Source organism: Dermacentor albipictus, chromosome 8 (genome assembly GCF_038994185.2).
Source record: "Dermacentor albipictus isolate Rhodes 1998 colony chromosome 8, USDA_Dalb.pri_finalv2, whole genome shotgun sequence".
Lineage (NCBI taxonomy): Eukaryota > Metazoa > Arthropoda > Arachnida > Ixodida > Ixodidae > Dermacentor > Dermacentor albipictus.
Window position 1 is genome coordinate 100,327,277 of NC_091828.1, and position 24,224 is coordinate 100,351,500.

General features: G+C 46.9%; 1 protein-coding gene and 1 long non-coding RNA gene across 2 annotated transcripts in view; both read left to right on the forward strand.

Annotated features, from left to right (window-relative positions):
• The window catches only part of LOC139048909 (receptor-type guanylate cyclase Gyc76C-like), a 326,307-nt gene that overhangs the window by 207,487 nt on the left and 94,596 nt on the right, over positions 1-24,224 (forward strand). The gene's annotated exons all lie outside the window — the stretch shown is intronic.
• LOC139048910 (uncharacterized) lies at positions 655-6,754 on the forward strand. The gene is made up of 3 exons (XR_011508029.1): positions 655-830; positions 1,944-2,036; positions 6,487-6,754. It is a non-coding gene; the product is annotated as an uncharacterized lncRNA (long non-coding RNA).

The window sequence follows — 24,224 nt, forward strand, 5'->3', positions numbered from 1 at the left end:
CATAAACGAAAAGACAGACTCGCAAGTACCTCTGTAGCTTATACAATCAGGAAGGGCCACGTCTCTTTACAAATGAACGTCCAAGCGAACAAACAAAAAAGAAAGCATCGACAAATAAATTCACTTACACGCAGTTACCAGCCCACCTTTGCCCCATTTGATTTGATATCAGCCCATGTTTCTGGAAATAAATTTCCAGTGAAACTACCCGTAAACACAGGAAATGGCTTAGAGGTAGCGTAAAATAAATAGATTTGAAAGTAATACACACACATAGTGGAAAAGAATATTTGTTTTTATGCCTTGAAAACGAAACCGAAATTGAAATAACTTCCCCCGACGGGTGTCGCCGCTATCGCCGCTACGTCATTTCCTGCGTCTCGCGGCGGGCCGCCGGGAGCACATGTGTGTGTTCTCCGTGATATTCTTGAAGTTGTGAGTAATTAGATTGTGTTTTGCTGCGTTTAGGTTGTACCACCTCGTTGTTTTCGTGTACTTTTGTGCTCATCGACGCGAAGTGAGCGTCCGGAGTGAAGGCGACGCGATTATGCGTGAGAAAGAAGGGCACCAGCGGCTTACGACATCGGTGTTTCTTTGTGACAGTGTGTTTACTACGCCTACGACGCCCGTCATTCGTGGCGAAGGAGAAAACATCTTCCATTCGGCCTGAACAGTGATGAAGTGGACGTTTTGTTTTCCGGCGGAATGCATCGTCAACATGGTCCATCCACTACGTAAACGAAACGGCGTGCCCAGAGTACAGATCGTGACAGCGCTCCGCCTTCAAACCGAGGGCCTTTTGCAAGGCGCATGAACTGCTCATATAAAAGGTACGTACGTAGCCACGTTCAGCGTCGCGTTTTTTATGTTGCGTCATTGTGGTAGTAATTTTCGCGTAATTTATTTAAAGGACAGCGCAAGGTGTGTTGGATGCGAGTGTAGTATATGTACTCCAGGCGTAGCCTATGGGCACCGAATGTGAAAAAGAAAAAAAAAATGAATGTTTCATTGTTCACGTGTCCTCAACTAGAGTTGTAGAGAATTAAGTACTGCTACGCGTCAGTATTCGGCGCAGGCAAGGAAATAATGCTTTGGTTTGACTAATTGGTTCGTTCTGTTACCAAAGATGGGCGCAGACTTATACCGGTGTCACACGGCCACTTTCGAGCACGATTGAGCGCGTTCTGGATCGAAATTGTCGACCGCGATTGGCTCCCGTCCACCGATTGTGCAACGAGGCCAAACGCGTCCAGAAATTCGATTCCAGTCAGGATCGATCGCGGCCAAAAGTGTGCAGTGTGACAACCGTATTAAATGTCGCTTGTGTACTTTCACTCAATTGTTATTATTTATTTATTTTTTTGTCGGAGGTCCCGTGGTAGGTAATGGCGCAGGCAGCTTGCAATGCTTGTGGTTTCATGACTAGAACTAATGCAAAACAAAAGAACCACGACCGTCCCGGCTGTGTACTTATCAATCGCTTTAAGTTGTGCTCGTTTGTTATAGACGCTCTCGTGCTGTTGCGGATGAATGCGTGGTTGCGCTATTTGTTTATAAATTTATCTTTTTGTATAAATAAGCACACCGAGCCTAATCAATTTTTTTCTCGTCCTTGTACTCGTTTCTTGGTTTCACGCAGGCGTGCTTATTATTACTACTATTTGTTTTCTTGTGTGACCGAACCCTGCCTAAGGCGTCCTGTCAGTTGTCAACAGTATTTCTGAAATGAATTGCACTTAGCGTCCTACGGTTATTGTACGCTTCACTACCTTATTAATGTCTAGTTATAAAGTGTATGGTTATTGTAACTATTCTTGGCCTTTATATATGTATTTATTAAGCTGGTAAATGCTTAATTGTATTTGCAGTTTTGAGAGGTTCTTTTATTGAGTCGTCAATCTCGAATGGTATTAATGGTGGGTTGTTTTCTTGTGCCCATGCAGTTGCAGTCAGCATGAAGCAATTGCATGGGAACTGACTGGCTGTCTTGGGCCTACACGTTGCTGAAAAGACAGTGAAGACGTCTGACCCGACAGGTATACTTTTTTCATCACAATTGGCCTACATATTTTTTCCACCGGAGGATGAAGACCTCCCCCAGTGAGCTCCAATTACCCCTGTCTTGCGCTAGCTGATTCGAACTGAAGCCTGCAAAATTTTTTGACTTCATCGTAGTCTACTTCTCTACCGTCCTTGACTACCCTTCTCTTCTCTTGGCATCCATTCTGTAACTCGAATGTGCCACCGGTTATCTGCCCTATGCATTACATGGTTGAAGAAGGCACTTGGGCTAGTTGGTGCTCATTGCAGACTTGAGACATCAATAACTAGCGTGAAAAAGACATCAAGAAGCACATAAGAAAGAAGTCTAGACTTCAACTGAAATTTTTGCTACACAGAAACATGGAATGCACAGAATGTCGACGGACAGAAACGACACAGGAGCTATCGGAACAAATTTATGAACTGGTTAATTTCACTTACGAACATTCTTGGTAAGAGCCAGAGACGGGTGCTTACACACCTATTTCCCACTTTTTTGATGCAAAGTGGTTCGTATATTTCCCTATGTACCTGCTTCCGGAGCTGCCTGAGCACACAATTGCTTTGAAACTGCTCGGTGCATGAGCACGTATGGCGATGATTGGCCATGTGGCCACCAGCCACCAAGGCACTCAAAGCTGCCCTATGTGTCCTCAAGCCAAACAGGTCGGTGTTTAAACGACCGCTTGGGGGAACAAAGATAGGGCAGCTGTCATGGCTGGTGGCCATCTGGCCAATCATTGCTGTAAGTGCTCATTCACTGAGCAGTTTCAAAGCACTCATCTGCCCAGGCGGCTCTAGGTGCAGGTCGACATGAAAATATTCGAAGCACTTTGCATCGAAAAGCGGGTGATAAGTGTTTAAGCACCCCTTCCCTTGCTCTCGCCAAAAAAGAGTGTTCGTATCTCGAAATGAACCTGCCCATCGATTGGCTCCAATACCTCCTGTGTCAGGCAGGGAAAAGGAAAGATAAATGTTGCTTCCATGCGTTGAGGTCGCATCCCCTGAATCCTATGTTTCTGTGTAGCCAAAATTTCAGTTGAAGCCTAGAGTTCTGTCCTGTGTGCTTCTAGCTGTCGTCCGTTGTCTTTTTCGCGCTAGTTAATGATGTCTCACGTCTGCACTACATGGCCTGACCAGCTCCCTTTTTTTACTCTTTATGTCAGCTAGGATATCAGCTCCTTCATCTACTTTCTGAACCACGCTGCTGTCTTCCTTTTTCTGCTGCCATCAGGATAGGAGTGGACATGACAAATGAAACTGAATGTCATTTAGACAGAGGAGCAGTGAGACTTCCTGTGCTTTACCTTTTGCTGTTGTACATAATAGTTGAAATTACACCAACACATCTTTTCCACCTTGTGATTTTCCCATAGCTGTGGCAAATAAATATATAGGCTTTAAGAAACTAGAAATGCAGTTTGCCTAAGAAAGAGAATACTCTTGCACCTAAAGGTAATGTGTATGATGCTCTGACTCCTTTGATGCATGTGCCTTGAGAGGTGTTGACGTTGTTCATTTCTTTCTCAGTAAGCTTTACTTGATGGGTCTGACTTTGTATAAAGAAATAAGTTCTAAAGAAACCATAATACCTAACAGGCAGAATTGTCGAGGTTGAAAGTCAAGTTTTCTTTCATGACATATTTTTTTCAGGCTGTACTAGTTGATCCATGATGTTCGACAGACAGCGCAGACTTGTACAAGGGACGTCAAAAGGGGCGAGAAATGGAACAAATGCTATCGCCTCTTTCTCCATCCTTTGTCGAGTTCACATTGTCTAACGTCATCGACCAATACCAACTAGCCCGTTTGCGTACCTGTACTAGTTGAGCCATTTATACTATGGTACTCTAAACCAAATGTGATAAATTCAAAATTGGTGCCTTTTCTATCTTTGTACAAATACCTGTTTCATAAAATAGTTTAAAGTGTTATGGTTGATGTCATGTTTCGACACCACCATAACCTCATAAAATATCTTCATGGATGCAAAAGGTGCCTCTTGTGCAAGTTCCGTTCTAGCCTGACACGGAAAACAAACCTGGCAGAAGGTAGAGCACATGCTCTTTTGTAAACAAAACGCATGATTGCATTTTCTTGGCAGTTATTGCAATATTTTCTGATGTTTATCTGCATGAACATTAATTATCTCAGCTGCTAAAGACACGTCACTAGACACTGTGAGCAGAAAATGTGATTGTGCAGTACTGTTGAAGTCATGCAACATTATGTTTAAGCAAACTGGCAGGGATGCTAGCTGTTAAAAAGAAAAAGCTGACTTCTAGAAAAATTTGCACTCCTAAATGTGGAATTGAAATTCACTATGCTTATAAGCTACAAAAGATTTCCAGGATGATCAGACTAGTTACACTGGCCATTTGCTGATTCAATAAGGTTCACTGAAGCTTGTTTTTAAATTCACACTGTTTTTATGCAGGGTGATGATTTTCAGTCTTGTGGAATTTTTAAATATAGTCCTGTTGCATATAGCATAATTCCAGTCCTTGAGCAGGAATATTCAAACACGCAGATATATCTAGCACAAGAAATCGAAACATATTAAACTAAATAAAAAAATTATTATCTTTCGAATGAATTACATTATAGCTAATATAACCGAAAAGAAAGGGGCTTAACCAAGAAACCCGATGTTTATTAATCATATCCTAAGAAGCCAGCAAACACTGACACCAAGGACAAGTTAGGGTAAATTACTTGTGATTAACAAATGAAATAAAGAAATGATAAATTAATGGAAATGAAAGTGGATGAAAAACAGCTTGCTGCAGGTGGGGAACGAACCCACGTCTTTGCATTACGCGTTAGATGCTTTACCAATTGAGCTACTGCGGGCGCCGTTTCCCCATCACTTTCTTGGGTATTTATGCTTCCTAGTAGAACGCTGGGAGTGTTTGCCAGCGCCACCACATATCTGGGGCACATATTGTAATTTACAAAACATAGCCAGTGAGATTACAAGGTGTATCTACTTGGAATTGATTTCCAGAATGGCGTCAGTTTGGAGATATGCACCATCAAACTTGCCGGAAAAATGCACTGTTGTTCCACTTACTTTTTTAACAAAATGTACTTTTATGCACTGAGGCACAAAAGTGGGTTGTGCACTGATGCACAACCCACTACTTTACCAGTAGTACTGAAAACATTTTGGCTCTTTATCATTAATGCACTGATGTTTAAGCTATAGAATGTCACTTGCCCCATCTTCCTATCTCTTCACGTTCCAAAGTAATCGAGCAATGCATGGCATCCAGTGGTGATGTCCGGTTGAAACAGTGGGCTGTAATTGAATTTCTCACTGCAGATGGTTCTGCGCCCTTCAACATTCATTGCCATCTGAAAGCAGTTTACGGGGATGCCTGTGTTGAAATCAGCACTGTGCGTAGGTGGGCAAGTACTGAGAAACATCAAAATCCAGCCGCATCAAATGTCCAGGATCAGCACCGAACTGGACAGCCCACAATGGCTTCTTATGAGGATCATCAACATCAGGCAGACGAGTTGAATCGGGTCAATCGTAGGATCAAGCAACACCAGATTGCAGCAACACTCGCTATTTCCATTGGTTCAGTGAACCACATAATTAAAAACCTCCTGGGTTACAAGAATTGAACTTGTTGGCTATGCTTCGACTTTTTCATGTCAGTCGTCAGTTACCGTGACACCCTACAAGCGCAAGTCTTCTTGTAACGCAGGTCTTTAATGATGTGGTTCACTGAGGCAATGGAAATGGCGAGTGTTGCAATCTGGTGTTGCTTGATCCTGCGATTGCACCGAGTCAACTCATCTGCTGATGTTCATGACCCTCATCAGAAGCCATTGTGGGCCATCCATTTCGGTGCTGATCCGGGAGATTTGATGTGGTAGGATTTTGGTCTTTCACAGTCCTTGCCCACCTCTGCACAGTGCTGACGTCAACACAGGCATTCCTGTAAACTGCAGTCAAATGGCCATGAATGTTGATATGCACACAACCTTCCACAGTCAGAAATTCAATTACAGCCTGTTGTTTCAACTGGACATCACCACTGGATGCCATGAATTGCTCGATTACTCTGGAACGAGAAGAGATAGGAAGGCGAGGCAAGTGACATTCGATAGCTTAAGCATAAGTGCATCAATGAGAAAAAGTTCAAAATGTTTGCTATAATATTGGCAAAGTAGTGGGCTTGGAGGCAATAATTTCTGAATTGCCCTCATATAGTTGTGTAGCCTGTCTCTCCTACATTCATGATGTGGCAGATTAAATGCCTTATTCTTTCGAAATAACGATTTCCTGGAAGTAAGCATTATCTGTGCTTGTTTTCTTTAACCTGCTCTTCATGTGATCTTGAAATATTAAAGTGAATGATGCAGGGAAGCGCTGCTAGTCATGTTTCGTGTACTTTTCCTGACATTAAATTGCAACAAATCATTTTGCAGGTAGAAAAGAAGCAGATGGCTACAGTGATCAATGAAGAAATGGCTTCATCTATGATGGCTCACCTTAGGACATTGGAATGGAGCTAAAAAAGGCATCATCATCCTCGCCTGTGCCCTGGAACTTTGGTTTGAATGAGACTGTTCTTCAATGTAGAACGGCCGCAAGACTTGTCACCACAAGGCATAGTGCAAGCTCAAAATATTGTACAGGAGGCTAGAATAAATGACCCTCCATGCAGTCACTCTGTATCTGTGATAAATGGGACCATTTCACGCAGAACACTCACAAGCGATAACGTGTTTTCTCTCAAAGTTGCTATGCAGTGCGTTTGTAAACACATTACTTATTGTATGCACACCATACATAACATTTCTGTGTGCTAGCCTAAGTGTAGACTTAGAAACAAACAATGAAGTGCATATGTACCCGCTTCCACATGCCGTACTTCAAGGGCTATTATATTGCTCATTACACCCGATAGGTGAAGGGGTAATATATTCCTGATAACACCCTTACACCCCATGGGTCGAAGGGTAATATGTTGTTCAAAACACCCTCAAGGGATAGGGTGTTATTGGAATATAGAATAACCATCATAAGGGTGTAATTCCCTATAAAACCCAGCTTTTTCAAGGGTGCTAGGGGGTTAGTTATAGACACCGAAAAAAACCCTTAGGGGTGTAAATTATTTTACAGTGTGTCGCGTCATACTTGGGAAGCGTACGCATAATCTTATTATGCATATAGTTTGTGGAGTAGTGTAACACTTTTTCTGTGCTCCCATTTTCACGCAGTGCGGTAGCATATATTAACGGTAATATTTAGCAGCAAAATATCCCGCTGCAGATTTCGATTAGTCCTTTCGCGAAAGTGGTACGGTGTTTCTAGCAAATTATTTTTCTTTGAGTACTGCCTGATTAAACTCTACATTTACAATAGGCCTCTTAAGCCATTAAGTTACGCATTCTCGAATTTTGCTTGAACACGCTTTGCACCTCCAACGTTAGATTTTTCTGGAAATATGGCGCAAGCATTGTAGAAAAAAAAAGAATGTAGCGTGAATACTTGTCGCGTCATGGAATTAAGTTTTCTTCATTAAAAAAGGATTCATTACGAATATTGAGCGTCCACATATGATGCGGTATAGCGCGAGAAGAAGTGGAATAATTGCGACAGGTAGATGCGCTTGGTATTATTCGGTGGTTGGTTTTTTGATACAAGGGAACTTACAAACCAACAGCCGTAGCAACGGGTCGAACTTCTCAACCCCAGTAGTGCACCTCATGGGATACCGCGATCTCCTCACGAAAGTGACCTACGATATTGATTTTGGCCCGCCGTGGTTGCTCGCTCAGTGGCTATGGTGTTGTGCTGCTGAGCACGAGGTCGCGGGATCGAATCCCGGCCACGGCGGCCGCATTCCGATGGGGGCGAAATGCGACAACACCCGTGTACTTAGATTTAGGTGCACGTTGAAGAACTCCAGGTGGTCGAAATTTCCGGAGTCCCCTACTACGGCGTGCCTCATAATCAGAAAGTGGTTTTGGCACGTAAAACCCCATAATTTTTTTAAATATTGATTTTGGTAAGCACAGGGTTACGTTTGGCGTTAAGCGCTGTGTTCGAGCTTCTTTCCTTGTCGTCGTTTAGTTGAAACATTCAAAAGTGAGTGGGGCCCTTGTATGCAGACACCGCCACTTAGACGGTCAATGAAAAGGGTAATTACAGAATTTGAGCGAGAAAAAAAAAAAGAGCAATCGTATGGTAGATTTTCGCACAGTTGATATTAAGTTGGGTCAGCAAGAGGTATCACTGTACCTCAAGTCCCGTTTTGTTTTCTTTTTTTATAATCTCAGACATTCGTCTCAGGAGCATGTACGTCGAGCGGCCAGTCGCGCGGCAATTTCACATGTCATTCGGGGGCTTCTTTCACATTCGAAAAAAACTTTTATGTAGCCCGAATTGAGCAACAGAAAGCTATATAAATAGATATATAAGCTATAGATATATATATCGGGAGTTTTGTCATGTTGCTCTACAATATTCTCATTCACACTTTTTCATCTAACTATAACATTTGCGAAGCTAATTAATTAATTATTAAGACTAGGTATGTAATTAGGTGGTATAGAAAAAAATTATCTGAGTATCTTCAAGCGACGGGAAACAACATTACCTTGGTTCTGATCATCTACGTGGCATTTGCATATTTTTACATCTTCGTGCATGATAGTTGGGACACCCTGTAAAGCCAACAGGCAGTGAAGCCAAGGAAAGCGTAGGGTTAATCAGCTGAGATCAAAGCGAAATGTTTGAATTAGGAAAATGGAAAAAGAGACTGAACGAAAAGATCGCCGGTCGCCGGTGGGGAGACGAACCGACAACCTCCGCATTGCGGGAGCGTTGTAGTACAAATTTTCCTACGGCGGCGGCCATCAATCCGTCAACTGTATATGTTTCCAGGCGAGGGTTGTAGCGTCGAAAAAGACAACACAAAGCAAGCGAGACGGGAGAGGCGCAACTGGAAACATGCACCAACTACCCCCCAACAAGTATTACTTAACTGTATATGTCGCTGAAAGGTTTCTCCTGAGTAGCTCACAGCCTTATATATATATATATATATATATATATATATATATATATATATATATATATATATATATATATATATATATAAGGCTGTGATCACGTTCTCGTGACGCCTGCGGCAAAGAGGACGTTCCACGTCTGCCGCCCATGTCTGCGAGTGGTGGCGCTGGCTAACACTCCCAGGGTTCTACTAGGACACATAAATACCCAAGAAAGTGAACGGGAAAACGGCGCCGCGGTAGCTCAATTGGTAGAGCATCGCACGCAAAATGCGAAAGTTATGGGTTTGGTTCCCACCTGCGGCAAGTTGTTTTTTCATCCACTTTAATTTCCATTTTTTAACGTTTCCTTATTTAATTTATTAAGCACAAGTAATATCCCCTATGTTGTCCTTGGTGTCAGTGTTTCTTGGCTTCTTATGATATGACTAATAAAAATTGGGCCCCAGAGAGAGAGAGAGAGAGAGAGACTTCTTATAGTCTTTAAGAACAACTGTTTAATATGCCTGCCTTTCGACGGGAGCCCCAGGCCTGTCTCAAAGCCTACGTTGCTGCTCCACCGATTCAAGAGTTCCCTGGCTATTCGTACACTGCACGTAATTGCATTCGCTGACAGAAGAGTAGCATGGCCCGAGGCCCTGAACTTTGGCCCTGCGTCGTCGTCATTATTTATTGTTTCTTACCGCGCCCACTGACCTCAGGCCTCCGGTGGTTCCTTCTTGTTTATCTAGTCACGGCCACGTACGTCGCGCGCATGTATCGAAGAGGACCGCGGGCAGTTTCTTTTTGGCACTGCGGTCATTGCTTTCCGTACCCCTATTCCCTCGCGTTTAATTTTTTTTTCCGTAGCATCTCTTATTTCTGTTACTCTCCCATCGTCATCGCGAACCCCACTGTCCCTTGTCAGCGCATGTAAAAGATATTTTGTTTCGCCTGTGTCGGGCGCACCTTCTGTTCGGCCACGTTAGTGTTAGCGGGCTCAGCATCCCCGGAGCCCCTCGAATGCGCCTGTGTACTCCTAAGCCTTTCTCACGATGATAATGCTAATGACGACGATGATGATGGCGACGACCATGATGATGGCGACGACCATGATGATGACGATTGCAATGATGAGGCAAATACGCAGTTCAGTGATGACCGCTGCAAGAGCGTACGCACCTCTTTTGGAGGGATCTGTTGGAGGGATCTGTTGGAGGGATCTGTTGGAGAGATCTGTGGAGGGATCTGGAGGGAGGGATTGGAGGGATCTGTGATTTCTTTTTTCTCTACGGCAATCGCAACAGCGCCACTAAGGTTGGTTGCTCCGTTGATTTTTGGGGTTTAACGCCCCAAAGCCAGACCGCGGTGCTATGTGGGACGATGTAGCTTTTTTTTAATGCACATACTTCCCAACGTTATATGTACACAGGTGTACGTTATATCGCTGTTTGTTGTTCCATTACGCAGAACACGGGTCCACTCCCCAACACCACTTTGTGAGTCAATTTCGTTCTATGGTATTAGCCGATTTTCCCGTCTCCTACTCGCAGACACAACGCGAAAGGATGCGAGACCCGGGATACTGGGTAAATAAGGCTTCGCTTCGAAAGCGCCTTAAGGCGGTGGCTATATACCGCCGAGAGGTCCCTGCAGCTGTCTATCTCTCCGAGCCCGAAATTCGAAACGAACTGCATCATAGTTTTGCAAGGCGCGTTACGTCACAATGCTGCGTGGTTACTGGAAATCAAACGGCACGCAAGATGCAGCCGCGGGCAACGGGAAATTGAAGGCGCAGGTGCCTCGGGCGCATTAGCGTGCCAAGCTTCTCATGCGGCTTCGAACGTAGTGACTTCATATAGCTCGAGCAAAATGCGGACGCTCCGATTTTTTTTTTTTTTTTTGCGATGTAATGGTCCTTATGTATACGTTTTCGTGCGAGCAGACAGAAAGCTACGTAGCCGATGAGAGTTGACAAGCACTTTCTCGAAACATTCAAGCTTGTTTTTATCAAGTAACAGCGAATTCGTTGCCGTTTTGTTGGGGCCCTAATCCTAACCGTGTGATGTTCGCTTTCGAAAGCAGACGACGTCTGGAGTGCGTATGTGTGCGTGTGTGTGACAGCAAGCAGTTGCGCACGTAGCTTTTATCGAACTGGTTTGTTATGTTTATCAGCATTCTAAATGTGCCCATTCTGCGGAAAACGTGGCCTTGTTGCATCACGTATGAAGAAAAAAAAAACGAAGCAAAAGGAGAACAATTTATGCACAAAAAACTGGTCAGCGAGATTCACTCTCCTCAAAACCGTCTCGATCGACGCGGCCAATAAAACGGGAAGAACAAATGCGGCCAATGCTGAACGCGGAAAAGGTTGCTCTGTGTCCTTGTAAACATACTGAAGCAAAGAGCACATATCGGTCAGTATTTTCCTCCCATCGCCTTTCCTTTTGTTTGAATTTTTTTCCTTCATTTTTTGAGTCAGCTTTCAGCGTTCGCAATATGACGAGGCCCTTATTTTGAAACCGCGAGTTTTCTAGTCACTGTGTTTCAGAAACTCCACTCATTGGTCATCTGATTAAAAAATGGCTGTGGCTTAGCTAAGGTTAAGCCCAAGATGCGAAGCATACTAGCCTTTATTTTAGTTGTTGAACCACTGTTTAGCCTGGTGAACTGCTGTTGCTTGGCTATATTTGGTTTGGCTAGACGAAGAAACAACTCATGCGTTACTCTGCTTCGCCTTCAAGAGTGGAATGCGACAGCGTTCCCGTCGACCCGCCAAGGGGTGTAAGACAATGGGCTACGCCGCAGCGACTACGCGCCCCCCATTGGACGCGGTGAGCGTCGAGCAACGCACCGTTCGGCGCGGCAACGAAATCTGCGCCTGAGCAAGCGACGCACGCGTGAGCCTTAGAAACAGCTCGTTTCTAAGGCAACACCGCATTCACTAGAGGCGCTTTTGTAACGCTTTGAAGCATCGTACTCGTGGCTCAGTGGTAGCGTCTCCGTCTCACACTCCGGAGACCCTGGTTCGATTCCCACCCAGCCCATCTTGCAAGAGTTGAGCCGAAGCCACCTAGAAAATCAGTCTCTGTAGCACGCCGCAACCTTCGCTTCTCATTCCAACGAGCAGTTCTATCTCCAGGAGGCAGCTCACCTCGTGAGTGTCTAGCAGAGGCAAGCGCAGCTGCTTATATACCGCCGCGACGCCGCGAGTGACGGCGCGAGTTGGAGCCCCGTTTCTCCTCTGTCGTGACGTCATGGTGTCACGTGGTATTGAAGGCGACACCGCCGCGCCTGAGGAGCTGGGTTGAGCTCTCGTAATGTGCTTCGCATAAAAATATCCCAATCGTCTGCTGTCCATATTCGAGAACAGACGAAGCAGACGTGCATTTGTTTCTACGTCAGCACCCAAGCGAGCACACGAGAGTGGGCTCGCACGAATCATACCCAACCTTTTGTGAAGCGGAGCTGCTGACGACTAGCGAGTACGACGGACGCCTTGAAGGCATCACGGTTTCAGCGGCAGCATGCGCACACATACGTAGTGCAATTAGAATCCGTTCTATCCGCGAGAAGCGTTCACTCGCTTACTGCCGTGCAACCGCGGATGCGTAAAGCCCCTTAAACTTCGTAAAGTAGTGCCATGCTTTGAAGAATGCCGCCTCCTCCTCAGGCGCTCTGGCCGAGGCTGACGCCGCGTCGCTATTGGCCTAATAGCATCACGTGGGCCCTCGCGCCGTGCATCAGCGCCATTTTTGCTCGAGAAACGCCTACGGAGTGGCGAGGAGCGTATGTTGGCGCCGTTGCTACGCTCGAGCAGTGTAGGCGGCGCCAGGGTTGAGGAGTGAGCGTGAAAGAGAGGAGAAACGAGGAGTGAAGGCGGAGGAGGAGAGTGTCGCTACTGTACGAAGTTTAAGGGGCTTTACGTATGCGCGAAGGCGAGCGCCATCTGGTGGTGCCGCAGGGAACCCGGCTGTGAGCGCGTGCTCCTCTGTGATTGGTTGGCCTGCTCGGCGAGGGAACAACAGCGAGGCTGCAGCGCTCACAGACACGAGACGCGGCGTGGTTTGCAACTTTTTTTTTAAAGGTGAACGACGACATATTGAGGTGAGAACACTGTATCGCAGTGAAGGCTGTATCCGTTTTTTTCGTCGTTTTCTACTTCTTCACACCCCCCCGTCCCCACCTACTTGCCCTGCTTTGTTTGACGCGACGCCCCCAGGGCTTTGCAGACCAGGCTTCCCCGGAACAATGTATCCCCCGGCTGCTGCAGTCGCCCAAACAGCCGCAGGGCGTTTAGCGTTGAGGCCTAACTGCTAGGGCCGACGGAGAAGGCGGGTAGTGGTTTGGTTTTATCGTGGGGCGTGCTTCTCCTCTCTCACTGACCTGTCCGTTACGCGAACCTGAGCCAGCGGTGTGACAGGCGGCTTGAGGAAGACGAGCAGAAGTCACCACTTTGTTCGGCTGAAAGGGACTCAGCATCAACGTCGGTTCGCAGTTCCTCCTCTCGTGGTGGCTGTAATGAAGTCACGTTATTTCATAACTGCGCCTATAGTAGCCCACAATCTGAATTGCGGACCCTATACTTCGCATCTTCGCAAAGTTTTCTTGGCCTTGCTTCCTCACTGTTCCGTTTCTTTTTCTTTATTTTCCTTTGTTTATTACTTTCGCAACCTTCCAGCTTTCTCTTTGCCACGTGCCCTCTCCGTTCTCTCTTTTATTTTGTTTTCTTCGATAGCAAACACGGTGGGAGGCTAGAACAAAAAGAAAAAAAAGGGGATTTCATCACTTTTGTCGGATTGTTTTTTGTCGTGCCGTGCAGGCGGTCGCTTTGATGCTTGCTCGGCGCTTACGCAAATTCCACGTGGTCTATACACTAAACACGGGACGTATCCCATCTGCGCCCGAGGGCGTCCTCAATACGAGGTCCAGTTACGCAGAAGCACGCCCACGGGAGTTCGACCATTGTGCGCAGCGATATTGGTTGCCGACCCTTTGGGGAGAAACTTTGCCAAGTGGCAAATTGCAACTGATTTCCCGTTTTCCCTCCTCCCATTCTTTCCTTTTTCTTTTGTCTTCTTGATCCGTTTTTTTTTTTGCGTGAGTGCGCACACAATGCTTGCTCCGCAGCTTCTCGTCGCGTGTACCTCTTTCGAAATCGCGGAAGTTGCGTAAATGCAGTCGCCGCAGCTGCGTACCGAGTTGTTGACTACAGCATTCGGCTGCGGAGATTGTTCCATTTTACTGTCGCCGTACAGCTGAGAAACCGGTCCATGCGAGACATCGCTGGCATATTGCGAATACCTCTGGAGGGTTTGTCTTTCTCACTTTAATAGTCCTTCCCCCCTCTCTCCCACTCACCCCCACGCCGCCCCTCCATCTTTCTGCGCAAGCCACCGAAAGCGACGTACGTGGTGATGTGAGGTTGTTGAGAGAGCCACTTAACTTGCCTGTTGTTCAATTACATTTTTTTTTTCTCTCGTAGGAACCTAGTCGCGCCTGATTTGCGTTCAAACAGGAGTGGCTGTTAGGTATTTCTCACGTGGTTACGACAGGTGCCAAATTGATGAAAATGTGTCGCCATCTGCCGTACACTAGCCTAATCTTCTAGGCAACCTCAGCACATTAATAAATGCATGAAATGCGAAGAACATTTGATCACTTTGACAGTATCTATCTATCTAGCCGCCTACGTCTTGGTGCTCTCATAGTCGTTTAGTTAACTTGGTATGCACCAAAATTGGCATAGTATGACAAGAGTGTATGACGAACATAGATGATGGGTGATGACGTGAACGTCTTGACATGCATGTCATGTAGGCCATGAAACGGCCGCCTACTGTCTTGATGCTCTCATGGTCGTTTCGTTAACTTGGTAGGCTTCGCGCGCACTGCTTCGCATAACACCGATTTCCACAGGGCGTGGGATGTCCCACTTTTAAATGCTACTATTTGACACAGTTACTGGTAGTTGCAGTACATACGGGAGCATAACTTGAGAATGCCCTGCGAAACGCTCTATTCTAATCGAGCTCCTTTGAACATACTACTTGCCAGTATATAGAAATGGTAGTTGTGTTTAGTTAGTTAGTTATTTAGTTAGTTGGTTAGTAGTAGTAGTAGTAGTAGTAGTAGTAGTAGTAGTAGTAGTAGTAGTAGTAGTAGTAGTAGTAGTAGAAGTAGTAGTAGTAGTAATAGTAATGTGAGTCTGAAAGATACACGCAAAGAGCTGTTCTTCGTGATGATGGATGCTCATTGCAGTATTTTGAGACGTACGGTTGTCGTTACAACACAAATTTCGTCGTAGTAGGACCGGAACGTTTATACCGTATGGGAAAAAAAGGGAAAACGAAAGTCAATGAAAACAAATATACCGGGAAAGTTTAATTGTTACATCTATGTCAACTGTAGAAGAAAAAAAAATGTGAGGAAAATTGAAGTGAAAGTGAGCGAGCTGACACACATCGTCGCAAGTGGCGTGTCCAACCCTCATCTACCTCATTACGCGGCCGTGTATAATGCTGACGCGACGTGACTAATTGCGCGTTAAATCGAAAGGTGATTAGTTTAAATTACAACGACTCATGAGAAATGCGCGCATAATCTTCCCAACGTCTTCCTTTCGATGGCGCCTGCGTCGAACAGAGTTACGCATCTGTTGACGCATTTATTCACAGTGGATCGTGATACGCGAATAAAGTCGATGACTAAATGAACATGTAAGAATACACGCAGTGATGAGGGCATAGGTAGCAACGTTACCTGCGGCAGATTAACGCGCAATAGTTGGTTCTATGTACGTTATCGAACTCGAAAACGCATGCGCCAGCCCACTAGCTTTATTTATTTACATGGCCAAGCGGTGTGTTGCAGCCCTAAAACAGCCATTTTACCTTACAGATTTGGCTTTGTGTCACTGGTTTTAGGATGGAACCTGAGCGTGCTACCAAATTCTGTGGTTCACCCTTGCGCCAATGCTTCAGCCAAACACAATATTTTCGCTCGGACCAACGATCTTTTATTTCCCCGATTATCTATGCATTTACATTATCGCAGCGAAGCCACTCAGCTATGAGCGGATTCCAACTGGCTAGGCTGTCTTTCAGCAGCAAAGGGCAGGCGCACTTACTTTTTGCGGGTGGAGCCTGTATTCGATCATGACGTTGTCATCCACTATAAAAGTGCCAGCTGCTTTTCCTTCTTGTGGCTCTACTTCGGATTTTTGTCCGTATGTAGTAATCGCCGGATTGGTATACACAGAGGCTCTCTTGAGAGTTGCATAGATGGCCCGGACTTGTATAGGTTATTTAATGACGGAGGTGTACTTTTATAGTAGCCGTCGGGGCACTTTCGAGGAAGAGCGTGCTATAATCGGCGACCGAGCAACCGTTATTCGAGCGCCAAACCTGTCCGACAAACAACGCGAATGCCGTGTTCATCGAGAGCGGGATAAGGATCTTTTAATGGCCCATGGCGAGGCACGCACGGGACCTTATAATGCGCGGCCATTAATCTGCTCTATGTTTTCCGAATTACAGTCACGACTTCTGTATTTTCTCTCTCTCTATCGCCCTCTTCTCGTGCTTCACTCGTGCGAAGAAAGAAGGAAAAAAGTGTGGCTGTGTATACGGTGTGGCGGGAGTGGCAGTTGCGGCGCGGCGCCTTAATACCTGTGGCGATTAAATCCTATCCGTGGGTGACCGCATGCGCTAGCTTCGTGGTTCTATGACTATTAAGCTATTTTTAGGCTTTCCTTCTTTGGTCGCAAGTCCAGCGAGCGCTGGAGGTGTGTGTGTGTGTGTTGGGTGTGTGTGTTTCTTCAACACTCGACTCACAGTAATTATAATCTCCATTTAAAACTTTTAGCTTTTTTTAAAGAAGCATCTTTCTGCTACTATCTCTGTGGCTGCCTCTTTCTTTTTGCCCCGAAAGCTTGAATAGAACCAGCACCAAAGACTTGCTGCTTCAGGAGTCTATGTACATAAGCTCTTCACTCTAAAGTGAAAACTCTGTCAGCTCTTCTCTAGATTACACGGCGTTGCGAAAACACAATTCGGCGATGGCGAAACCGGAAGGGCTTCAAATGTGCTGAGCTTAGTTTGCAGAAGTGCCCCATTTCATCTGCTGCAGTTTGCTGCCTTAATTCCGGAAGAGTGCGCCAGTGGTCAATTTGTGTCGTTTTGTCCTTCTGCTTCTTTTTTTTCGCTCTTGCTTCTCCTGCTAGTGCTTCTGCACTTAGCTTTTCCTGCCTTCCGCTTGTTGATCTGCTTCCTTCTTGCTTCAGCTCGTTCTTCTGCTCCTTCTGTTTGTTCTTGTGTTTGTTCTTCTGCTCCTTCTGTTTGTTCTTGTGTTTGTTCTTCTGCTTCTTCTGTCTGTTCTGCTTCTGCATTTTATACTTCTGCCCTTGCTTCTCCTGCCTTCTGCTTATTCGTACGCTTCTCTATGCATCAGCTTGCTTTGGCCCTTCCCATTCGTGTGTTACTTATCATGTTTATTTTTTCTTCTGCTCCTTCTGTTTCCTTTTCTTTCTTTCTTCTGCTTCTGATCTCTTACGCTTTTTCGTCTGTTTCTTTCTTTTTTTCGTCTGCTTCTGCTTCTCCTTTTGAAAGATGAACGCCCGTTGGTCTCTGGAGGGCAGTAGCACTTAAACCGTATCTCTGATGCTGCGGAAAAACTGTGGCGTGAAGAACGGCGAACTTCGACGTCTTCATTATTTGCACTTCCTCTCTCGTGCACACACACAAACTTTCTTTTTTTTTTACTCGAAGTGTCGACATTTGCACACCGAGAGCTCTTCACCCCGTGAAACCCGCGGGTAAGCGAATCTTCGAGCGAACTGGCGAACTGAAGTGTGATGTATAACCCCTTTTTACATATCTCTAAAGGCGCATACTTCTGTGTCCGTGGGTGCGTCGCATATTTTCTCCATACGTTCCTAAAGTGACGTTGCCGAGCCGCCATCTTTTGTTTTTCGCTTGCATCCGAGAAACTGATCTTGGGCACGGCGCCAACGGAGACTGCTGATTGTATCAGCTTTGTGTCAGAGCAGTCGCTCCCGCAGTGAACGAGTACTTGATCGATTGAGTCAGTAAATGCACGAGTCAAAGAATCATTCAGAGAGTGAGTGAGTGAGTGAGTGAGTGAGTGAGTGAGTGAGTGAGTGAGTGAGTGAGTGAGTGAGTGAGTGAGTGAGTGAGTGAGTGAGTGAGTGAGTGAGTGAGTGAGTGAGTGAGTGAGTGAGGCCCTGTGACGTAGCGGTGTGAAGAGCTTAAGTTATCCCACTAAGAATCCAGTAGAATGAGGCAAAGTTCAATTTAGGTTAGGTTTCAGCATAATTGCGTTTTATCGTCAACAGGTTGAATATGAATTATCAACCTGTTGATTGCTATTTAACGCTACGTAAGGCGTCGCCGCGATTTGGTTGCCGCATCTTCACGGTAGCGGTGGCCTATTCGCTGCTATGTCCGCGCCATTCTCTCTCTCTTGTAAGAAAAACTCTATACTCCTCGGCAAAAGTTATGCTGCAGACATTCCAGAGATTTCTTACCGTACCTTGATGTAATGGTTACTTTGAGTGTCTTTTACCCACCGCTTTATCTGTGGACAGCTTCGTAACTGACATGCTGGAGGAAGAATGGCTCCCCTCGACGCATGTAAAGATGTCGCAGTTTCGCCTGAAAGGCGACCCATCGATTGCCTTAGGAGATTAGCAGACAGCTATACGAAGTAAGCATAGCAGTTTCATCGGCCGTACAATCTTGCAAACATTCGCTAACTAAATTATCAAGCATGGCGTCAGCGCGCAGAGGCAACCGTGAACGTATCACGCTCGATGACCGCGGACTCGCTGTCAGAACCCTGGCGTGAAGTGCGGCAGCAGCAACGAGAACGCAGTACACACAAAGGTATGAGCCTTCGGCGCACCTATAGACCGCCTAGACTCGGTCGCCAACGCAGATCACTTTCAAGATAAGGCGTGCGCGCGGCGGCGCAATACGCAGTTACTGCCGGAGTACAACGCTGTCTCCTCCCTCCCCTCCCCCCGGTGGCTCGCGCGCGACGCAAGACGGCGCGCTCTCTCCCCGCTGTCCTCCCTTTTGCGCGCTAGATTGAGCGGCGATCGTGGGCTCCCCTCGCACGCTTTCGCTCGCACACACAGCATACGACGCTCGGCGACGGTGTTGTCTCTCTTGGACTTTGTGGAGAACATCACGGCGACGGCAACGGCAAAAGTGCGCCTGCAGTGCCCATATACTCGCTATCCCACTAAAAGGGCTCGCGCGTTGCTCGCTGATCAGGAGCCGATGATTCAGAACGTCGGGTCACTACAAAACGAACACTTGCTCTTTCTTTCTTTATTGTTGTTGGTACGCGTCGGTGCGCTCAACGAGTTGGGGACGAAGCGGCGACCCCAACGAAGCTAAAGGATTTAGTCTATCCGTGTACGTGTTACCACTTGCGAAACACTTACAGCGGTGCGCGGATGCGCGAGCTGGTGGGCTGGTAGCGCCACCTGGTGACGCACTGTTCAATCAAAGCACACGCAGATATTATTCCAGTTTTCGCGACCGTTTCGCCGATTTAACATACAGTGTCCGTTTTAGGAGAACGCTCGTGCCAGGTAAGAAAAACATTTTAAAACAACATTCATGTTGAACGATCGATCGGCTGCTGCAGTGTACTTATGCGGTGGTGCCGTATTCCCAAAACTTCAACGCCGAATGCAGCCAAGCTAAATATATTACCTGCCATCGTCAGACCTTTGCCGAGTCGTAACCAAGTTTACCCGGAGTGAGAGGCAATCTTTAGAGGCAATCTTCTTTTTTCCCCGAGCTTTCCGCCCACGGTAAGAATCCGAATTGCGCAGAAGCAGACGAAAACATGTACGAAACAGAAGTGACGAAGCTCCGTCCTTACACTTGACTCGCTCGCGCGATCCCCCCGTTTTCTATGCAGCTGCCCGTGTTTTGTGCAGGAAGAATAACAACTGTTAGCGCGCTAGGATTCAGAGCTGCGCTGTGTATTCGCGGCCCAGCCCATCTTGCCAGCACCTTGAACATCACACCTCGTCGAGTCGTCGTCGGAGGGGGAGGAGGATCGTCCTCTCCTCCCCTACCTGCACCCTTTGCTAACGGGCGCACCGCCACTTGGTCTTTCTCTGGAGCACGCGGCCCGAATCCCCCTGGGCCAAAACGACTTAATCGCCATGCAGGAAATAGCGTGTCCTGTACGTGTGCGCTTCTGCATACCTGTGTTTGTGTGCGCATGTCTGTACGACTGTGTGTGTCTGTGTGCTTGTGTTTGTGCGTTTGTTGCTATTTTTCGATTGCCTGTATTCGTGTGCTTTTTGCGCGCCTGTGTTTGTTGTTGTGCACGTGTATCGGTATAAGACTCTGTCTGTATGTCTGTACCTGTGTTTGCGTGTGTGCGCGTGTTTCTGCGGGACTGCATGCTTGCTTGTTATTTTCGGCATGCCTGTGTTTGTGCACGCGCTTGTCCCCGCGCGCGTGTTTACCGTCTCGCGCTGAAAACGCGCAACACTTCTTTCTTCTTTTTTTTTTACGCGAGGTTCGAAAAGAATATGTGTTCGCATACGCCCCCTCGCTCGCCCACCTTCTGTTTTCCCTCGGTCTCCGCGCTTTTCTGTCGTGTCTTCCGCTGCTTTAGGCCTAGCTCGCCTCTACAGAGCGTGGGGGCCCCGTTTTATTTTGGCTCCCGCGCCTGGGGTAGGGGGTGGTGGTGGGGGGGCATGCGCGCAGTTGGCGTGACGGCGGCAACTAAGGGAACAACAAAGCCCACGATTTTCTTATTTATACACGTATTCTTGTATTCACCCCGAGAAAAGACGCCGTGCACCGTTTCTTTCCCGAACTGTGCCAGCGCCCTTAGTTCTGTGAGACGCCGTCTGGAACGACGACGCGTCTGACGCCGTAGTCCCTCGCCCTTTTCCTTTCCCCCACCCGTCTCTCTCTCTCTCTATTCCCTTTCTCACACCTTAATAGTAGGCGCCAGGCCTTGGATTTTGCAACATTTAACGATTAATGACCCCGGAGAGCGATTTGCGGCAGCTGTTCCTGTAGGCTTGAGGGACTGCCCGTCGCCGCCAGATCATCGCGATCGCCATCAGCGACGACAGCTGAGCTGTCGGACTGATCGATCGACGCGCTTAAACCCTTTAGCGCTCGCGGGGAATGCACGGCTCGCTGTCTGTAACGCCTCTTGACGCCTAGAAGGGTTTTCGTACCCCTTGTGCTGCTAGAGCATTGTGGTCAAACAACTGGTTCGTCTGATAAAAAAAGTTTTTCAAACACGCTGGTAAAGTGCCTCGGACAGGCTGGCCGCCGTTACGATAGGTGGACCTATACTTGTCAAAGGCGGCCTCGTCGTCTTTGACATGCCAGATTTAAAGAGTTAGAAGACTGTACTCCTCGGCGGAGCTTCTTGTTTTCTTTCTTGCGCCATTCCTATATGCTCAGATGCTTCGTAAACAGTTTAGTTAACAAGCTTGATGAAGTGAAATTTTTGTTTAGTGGATGAGGCATTTCGATTTCTCGTGCAAGTCATGTCCGCCTTGTCGTGTATAATCCTGCTCCAGGACTAGAATGTGGTGCTATCTGCCATGGGCGATGTTTTCATCTTTGTTATGTAATTTTAAAAAAGGATAAGAAATAAAACTTTCCGTATGCACTACTTTCGTGAAGCGACGCCCGGGAAACGTTTCTCGACGATTTCAACCTCTCGCCATTGTCTCTTCTGTCTTTGTCCGGCCGTCAACTCCAAGGGGCACGCAGATGCCACATGCGATCCCGCGTCCATGTTTTTTGTTGTTGTTGTTGTTGTTGTTGTTGTTGTTGTTGTTGTTGTTCGCGGTCGCTCCCAGGAGTTTGCCCTCCCTGCGCCAGCTGTTTTGCATACAGCGCGCGAACGGGGGTTGTAAAATTCGCCTGCGCACACCGAAGCCGTTCGCACGGCCCGTCAAGCGACGTGTCTGGAATGCGGAAGTTGTCCTAAGTGCGCCGTTTTCTCCTTCCGAATGTGCCCCTCCCCCGTCGTTGTCGATCCCGTACACCAATGCCACACCTTGCATAAACCACGCGCGATATCTTCTTTTTTTCTTGAAAAAGCGTAGGTTAGGGCGTGTTGGTATTGTGTACGTGTCTTACCGCCGTCTTTCGTCCCTTTTCGTGCGCTAAAAAAAACCTCACTTCTTTTTCTGTTGCGTTTCAACGGAATGTCTGTTGAACGCAGCAGAAAGTCGGTATAGAGAGGCGACAGATCTCCTTTATAATAGTTTTTGCCAAGGGTATACGCATGCGGGAACGTGTTTGGATATTGATCCCTGCGCTTTTTTCGCAAAGGGTGTCTGCACACAACTTGCTATAAAAAAAGAACCCTGACGCTGTAGTGTCTGCTAGGGCTTGCAAGCAGCTTGGCCGTTCAATCAGCCTAGAACTAATGTGCAGTACGCGCTTTTGCCCACGCTTCGTCATTCTGGCTTCGTACGGCGTTTTGCGACTTCTGCGACAGTCGATCGATTTTTAAACGGAATAATTCCTTATGTGTGTCACCCGCCGTGGTTGCTCAGTGGCTACGGTGTTGGGCTGCTGAGCACGAAGTCGCGGGATCGAATCCCGGCCACGGCGGCCGCATTTCGATGGGGGCGAAATGCGAAAACACCCGTGGTACTTAGATTTAAGTGTACGTTAAGGAACCCCAGGTGGCCGAAATTTCCGGAGCCCTCCACTACGGCGTGCCTCGTAATGAGAAAGTGGTTTTGGCGCGTAAAACCCCATAACTTTTCTTTTTCCTTACGGGCGCAACGATCGGCAATGACCGCGTATGTGCGTCGGTACTCGTCGATTCTTTGCTACGTTTATGTGGCCAGTAATTTCCCAAAAGTTTTTGGACACGATGCGCTGTACGTAACGTCGGGAGAGCGTCTGAAGTCACGTGCGCGAAGATTGTGCCAATCCGCGCACCACTTGTACCTGTCGTTGTCATGGTAACTCAACGATGGCAGCCGCCGTTGTTTGCCCTGTAATAATTTTTGTAGAGAAGTCTGGGTTACATCGGATTTCGATTGTTTCCGGTGCTCCCACTGGTCCTTCGCGGCACGCATGCAACGGTAATAATAGTAATAATAATAATAGTTGATATGGAGCTTTCGTACGCATGCCCTCGCTCAAACAGAGCTTGAGCGTGTGTACACAAGAGGGCCCCTGATATGATGGTTATGATGATTTATTGGCATCCCCTTCGAGACGGGGCAGCCGAGACGGTCCTCAGCACAGAAGGCTTTGAAATGTCGTTGCGCTTCTTGTGGAGAACTGGTCTTAGAGAGAGACTTCCAGCAGTGGCGTATGCCTCTTTCGTATTGCTCCTTTCTTTTCTTTGTAACGTCTTTTTTCTATTTTCTTTTATTCCCCTTACCCCCTTTCCCCAGCACAGGGTAGCCAGCCTGGCTTGTTTCCTCCTGCTCCTATGTAGATATTTACCAATCGAGCATTTTGTCACGTCTCCTTAATCTTTTCTCTCTTCCTTTAAAACCTCTACACCACAGTACGCATCCCCGTGACGGACCCGGTCCTATCAATTTCTTCCCACCTATTGTTTTACACGAATACCGTAAACGTTATCTTGCCTATCTCGACTGCTGACCGCTTGATGCTTCCATCCGCGTTAAATTGCAGCACTTCCGCAAGGTCCACGTTAATCGCGGGTCCCACTGGATGAATGCCTTCGCGTTCCGTTACGATGGGCTTAGGTGTCCCCGGATTTTCGATGCGGCATACACATGCCTCGTCTTGTCGCGAATACTTGCTCCGACATGTTGTCGTCCTTAGGCAAACAGCTGGGGCCTGAAATAGCAATGCCCTCAAATGCCCATCGCGTTATCCTACAGATCTTCGTTTCTCATTTCTTCCGTTCCTTCCTTGTAAGTCTGCACAGTTTTCTTAGCTTACATCTTTGACAACCAAATTACCCTCTGTGTTTCGCTCTCACTTTCTCTTTGATGACTGCTGGTTGTCTACCTACGGTTTCGATCACCTTGTACAAGGTTTTGATAACTAGCGGCTTTAACTCAAGTGCTTTCCTTACACGTATCTGCACCTTCTCCTCCCCTCCTTCCTATCTTCTATTTCTGTGTTGCTGTCACCTCCCTTCAG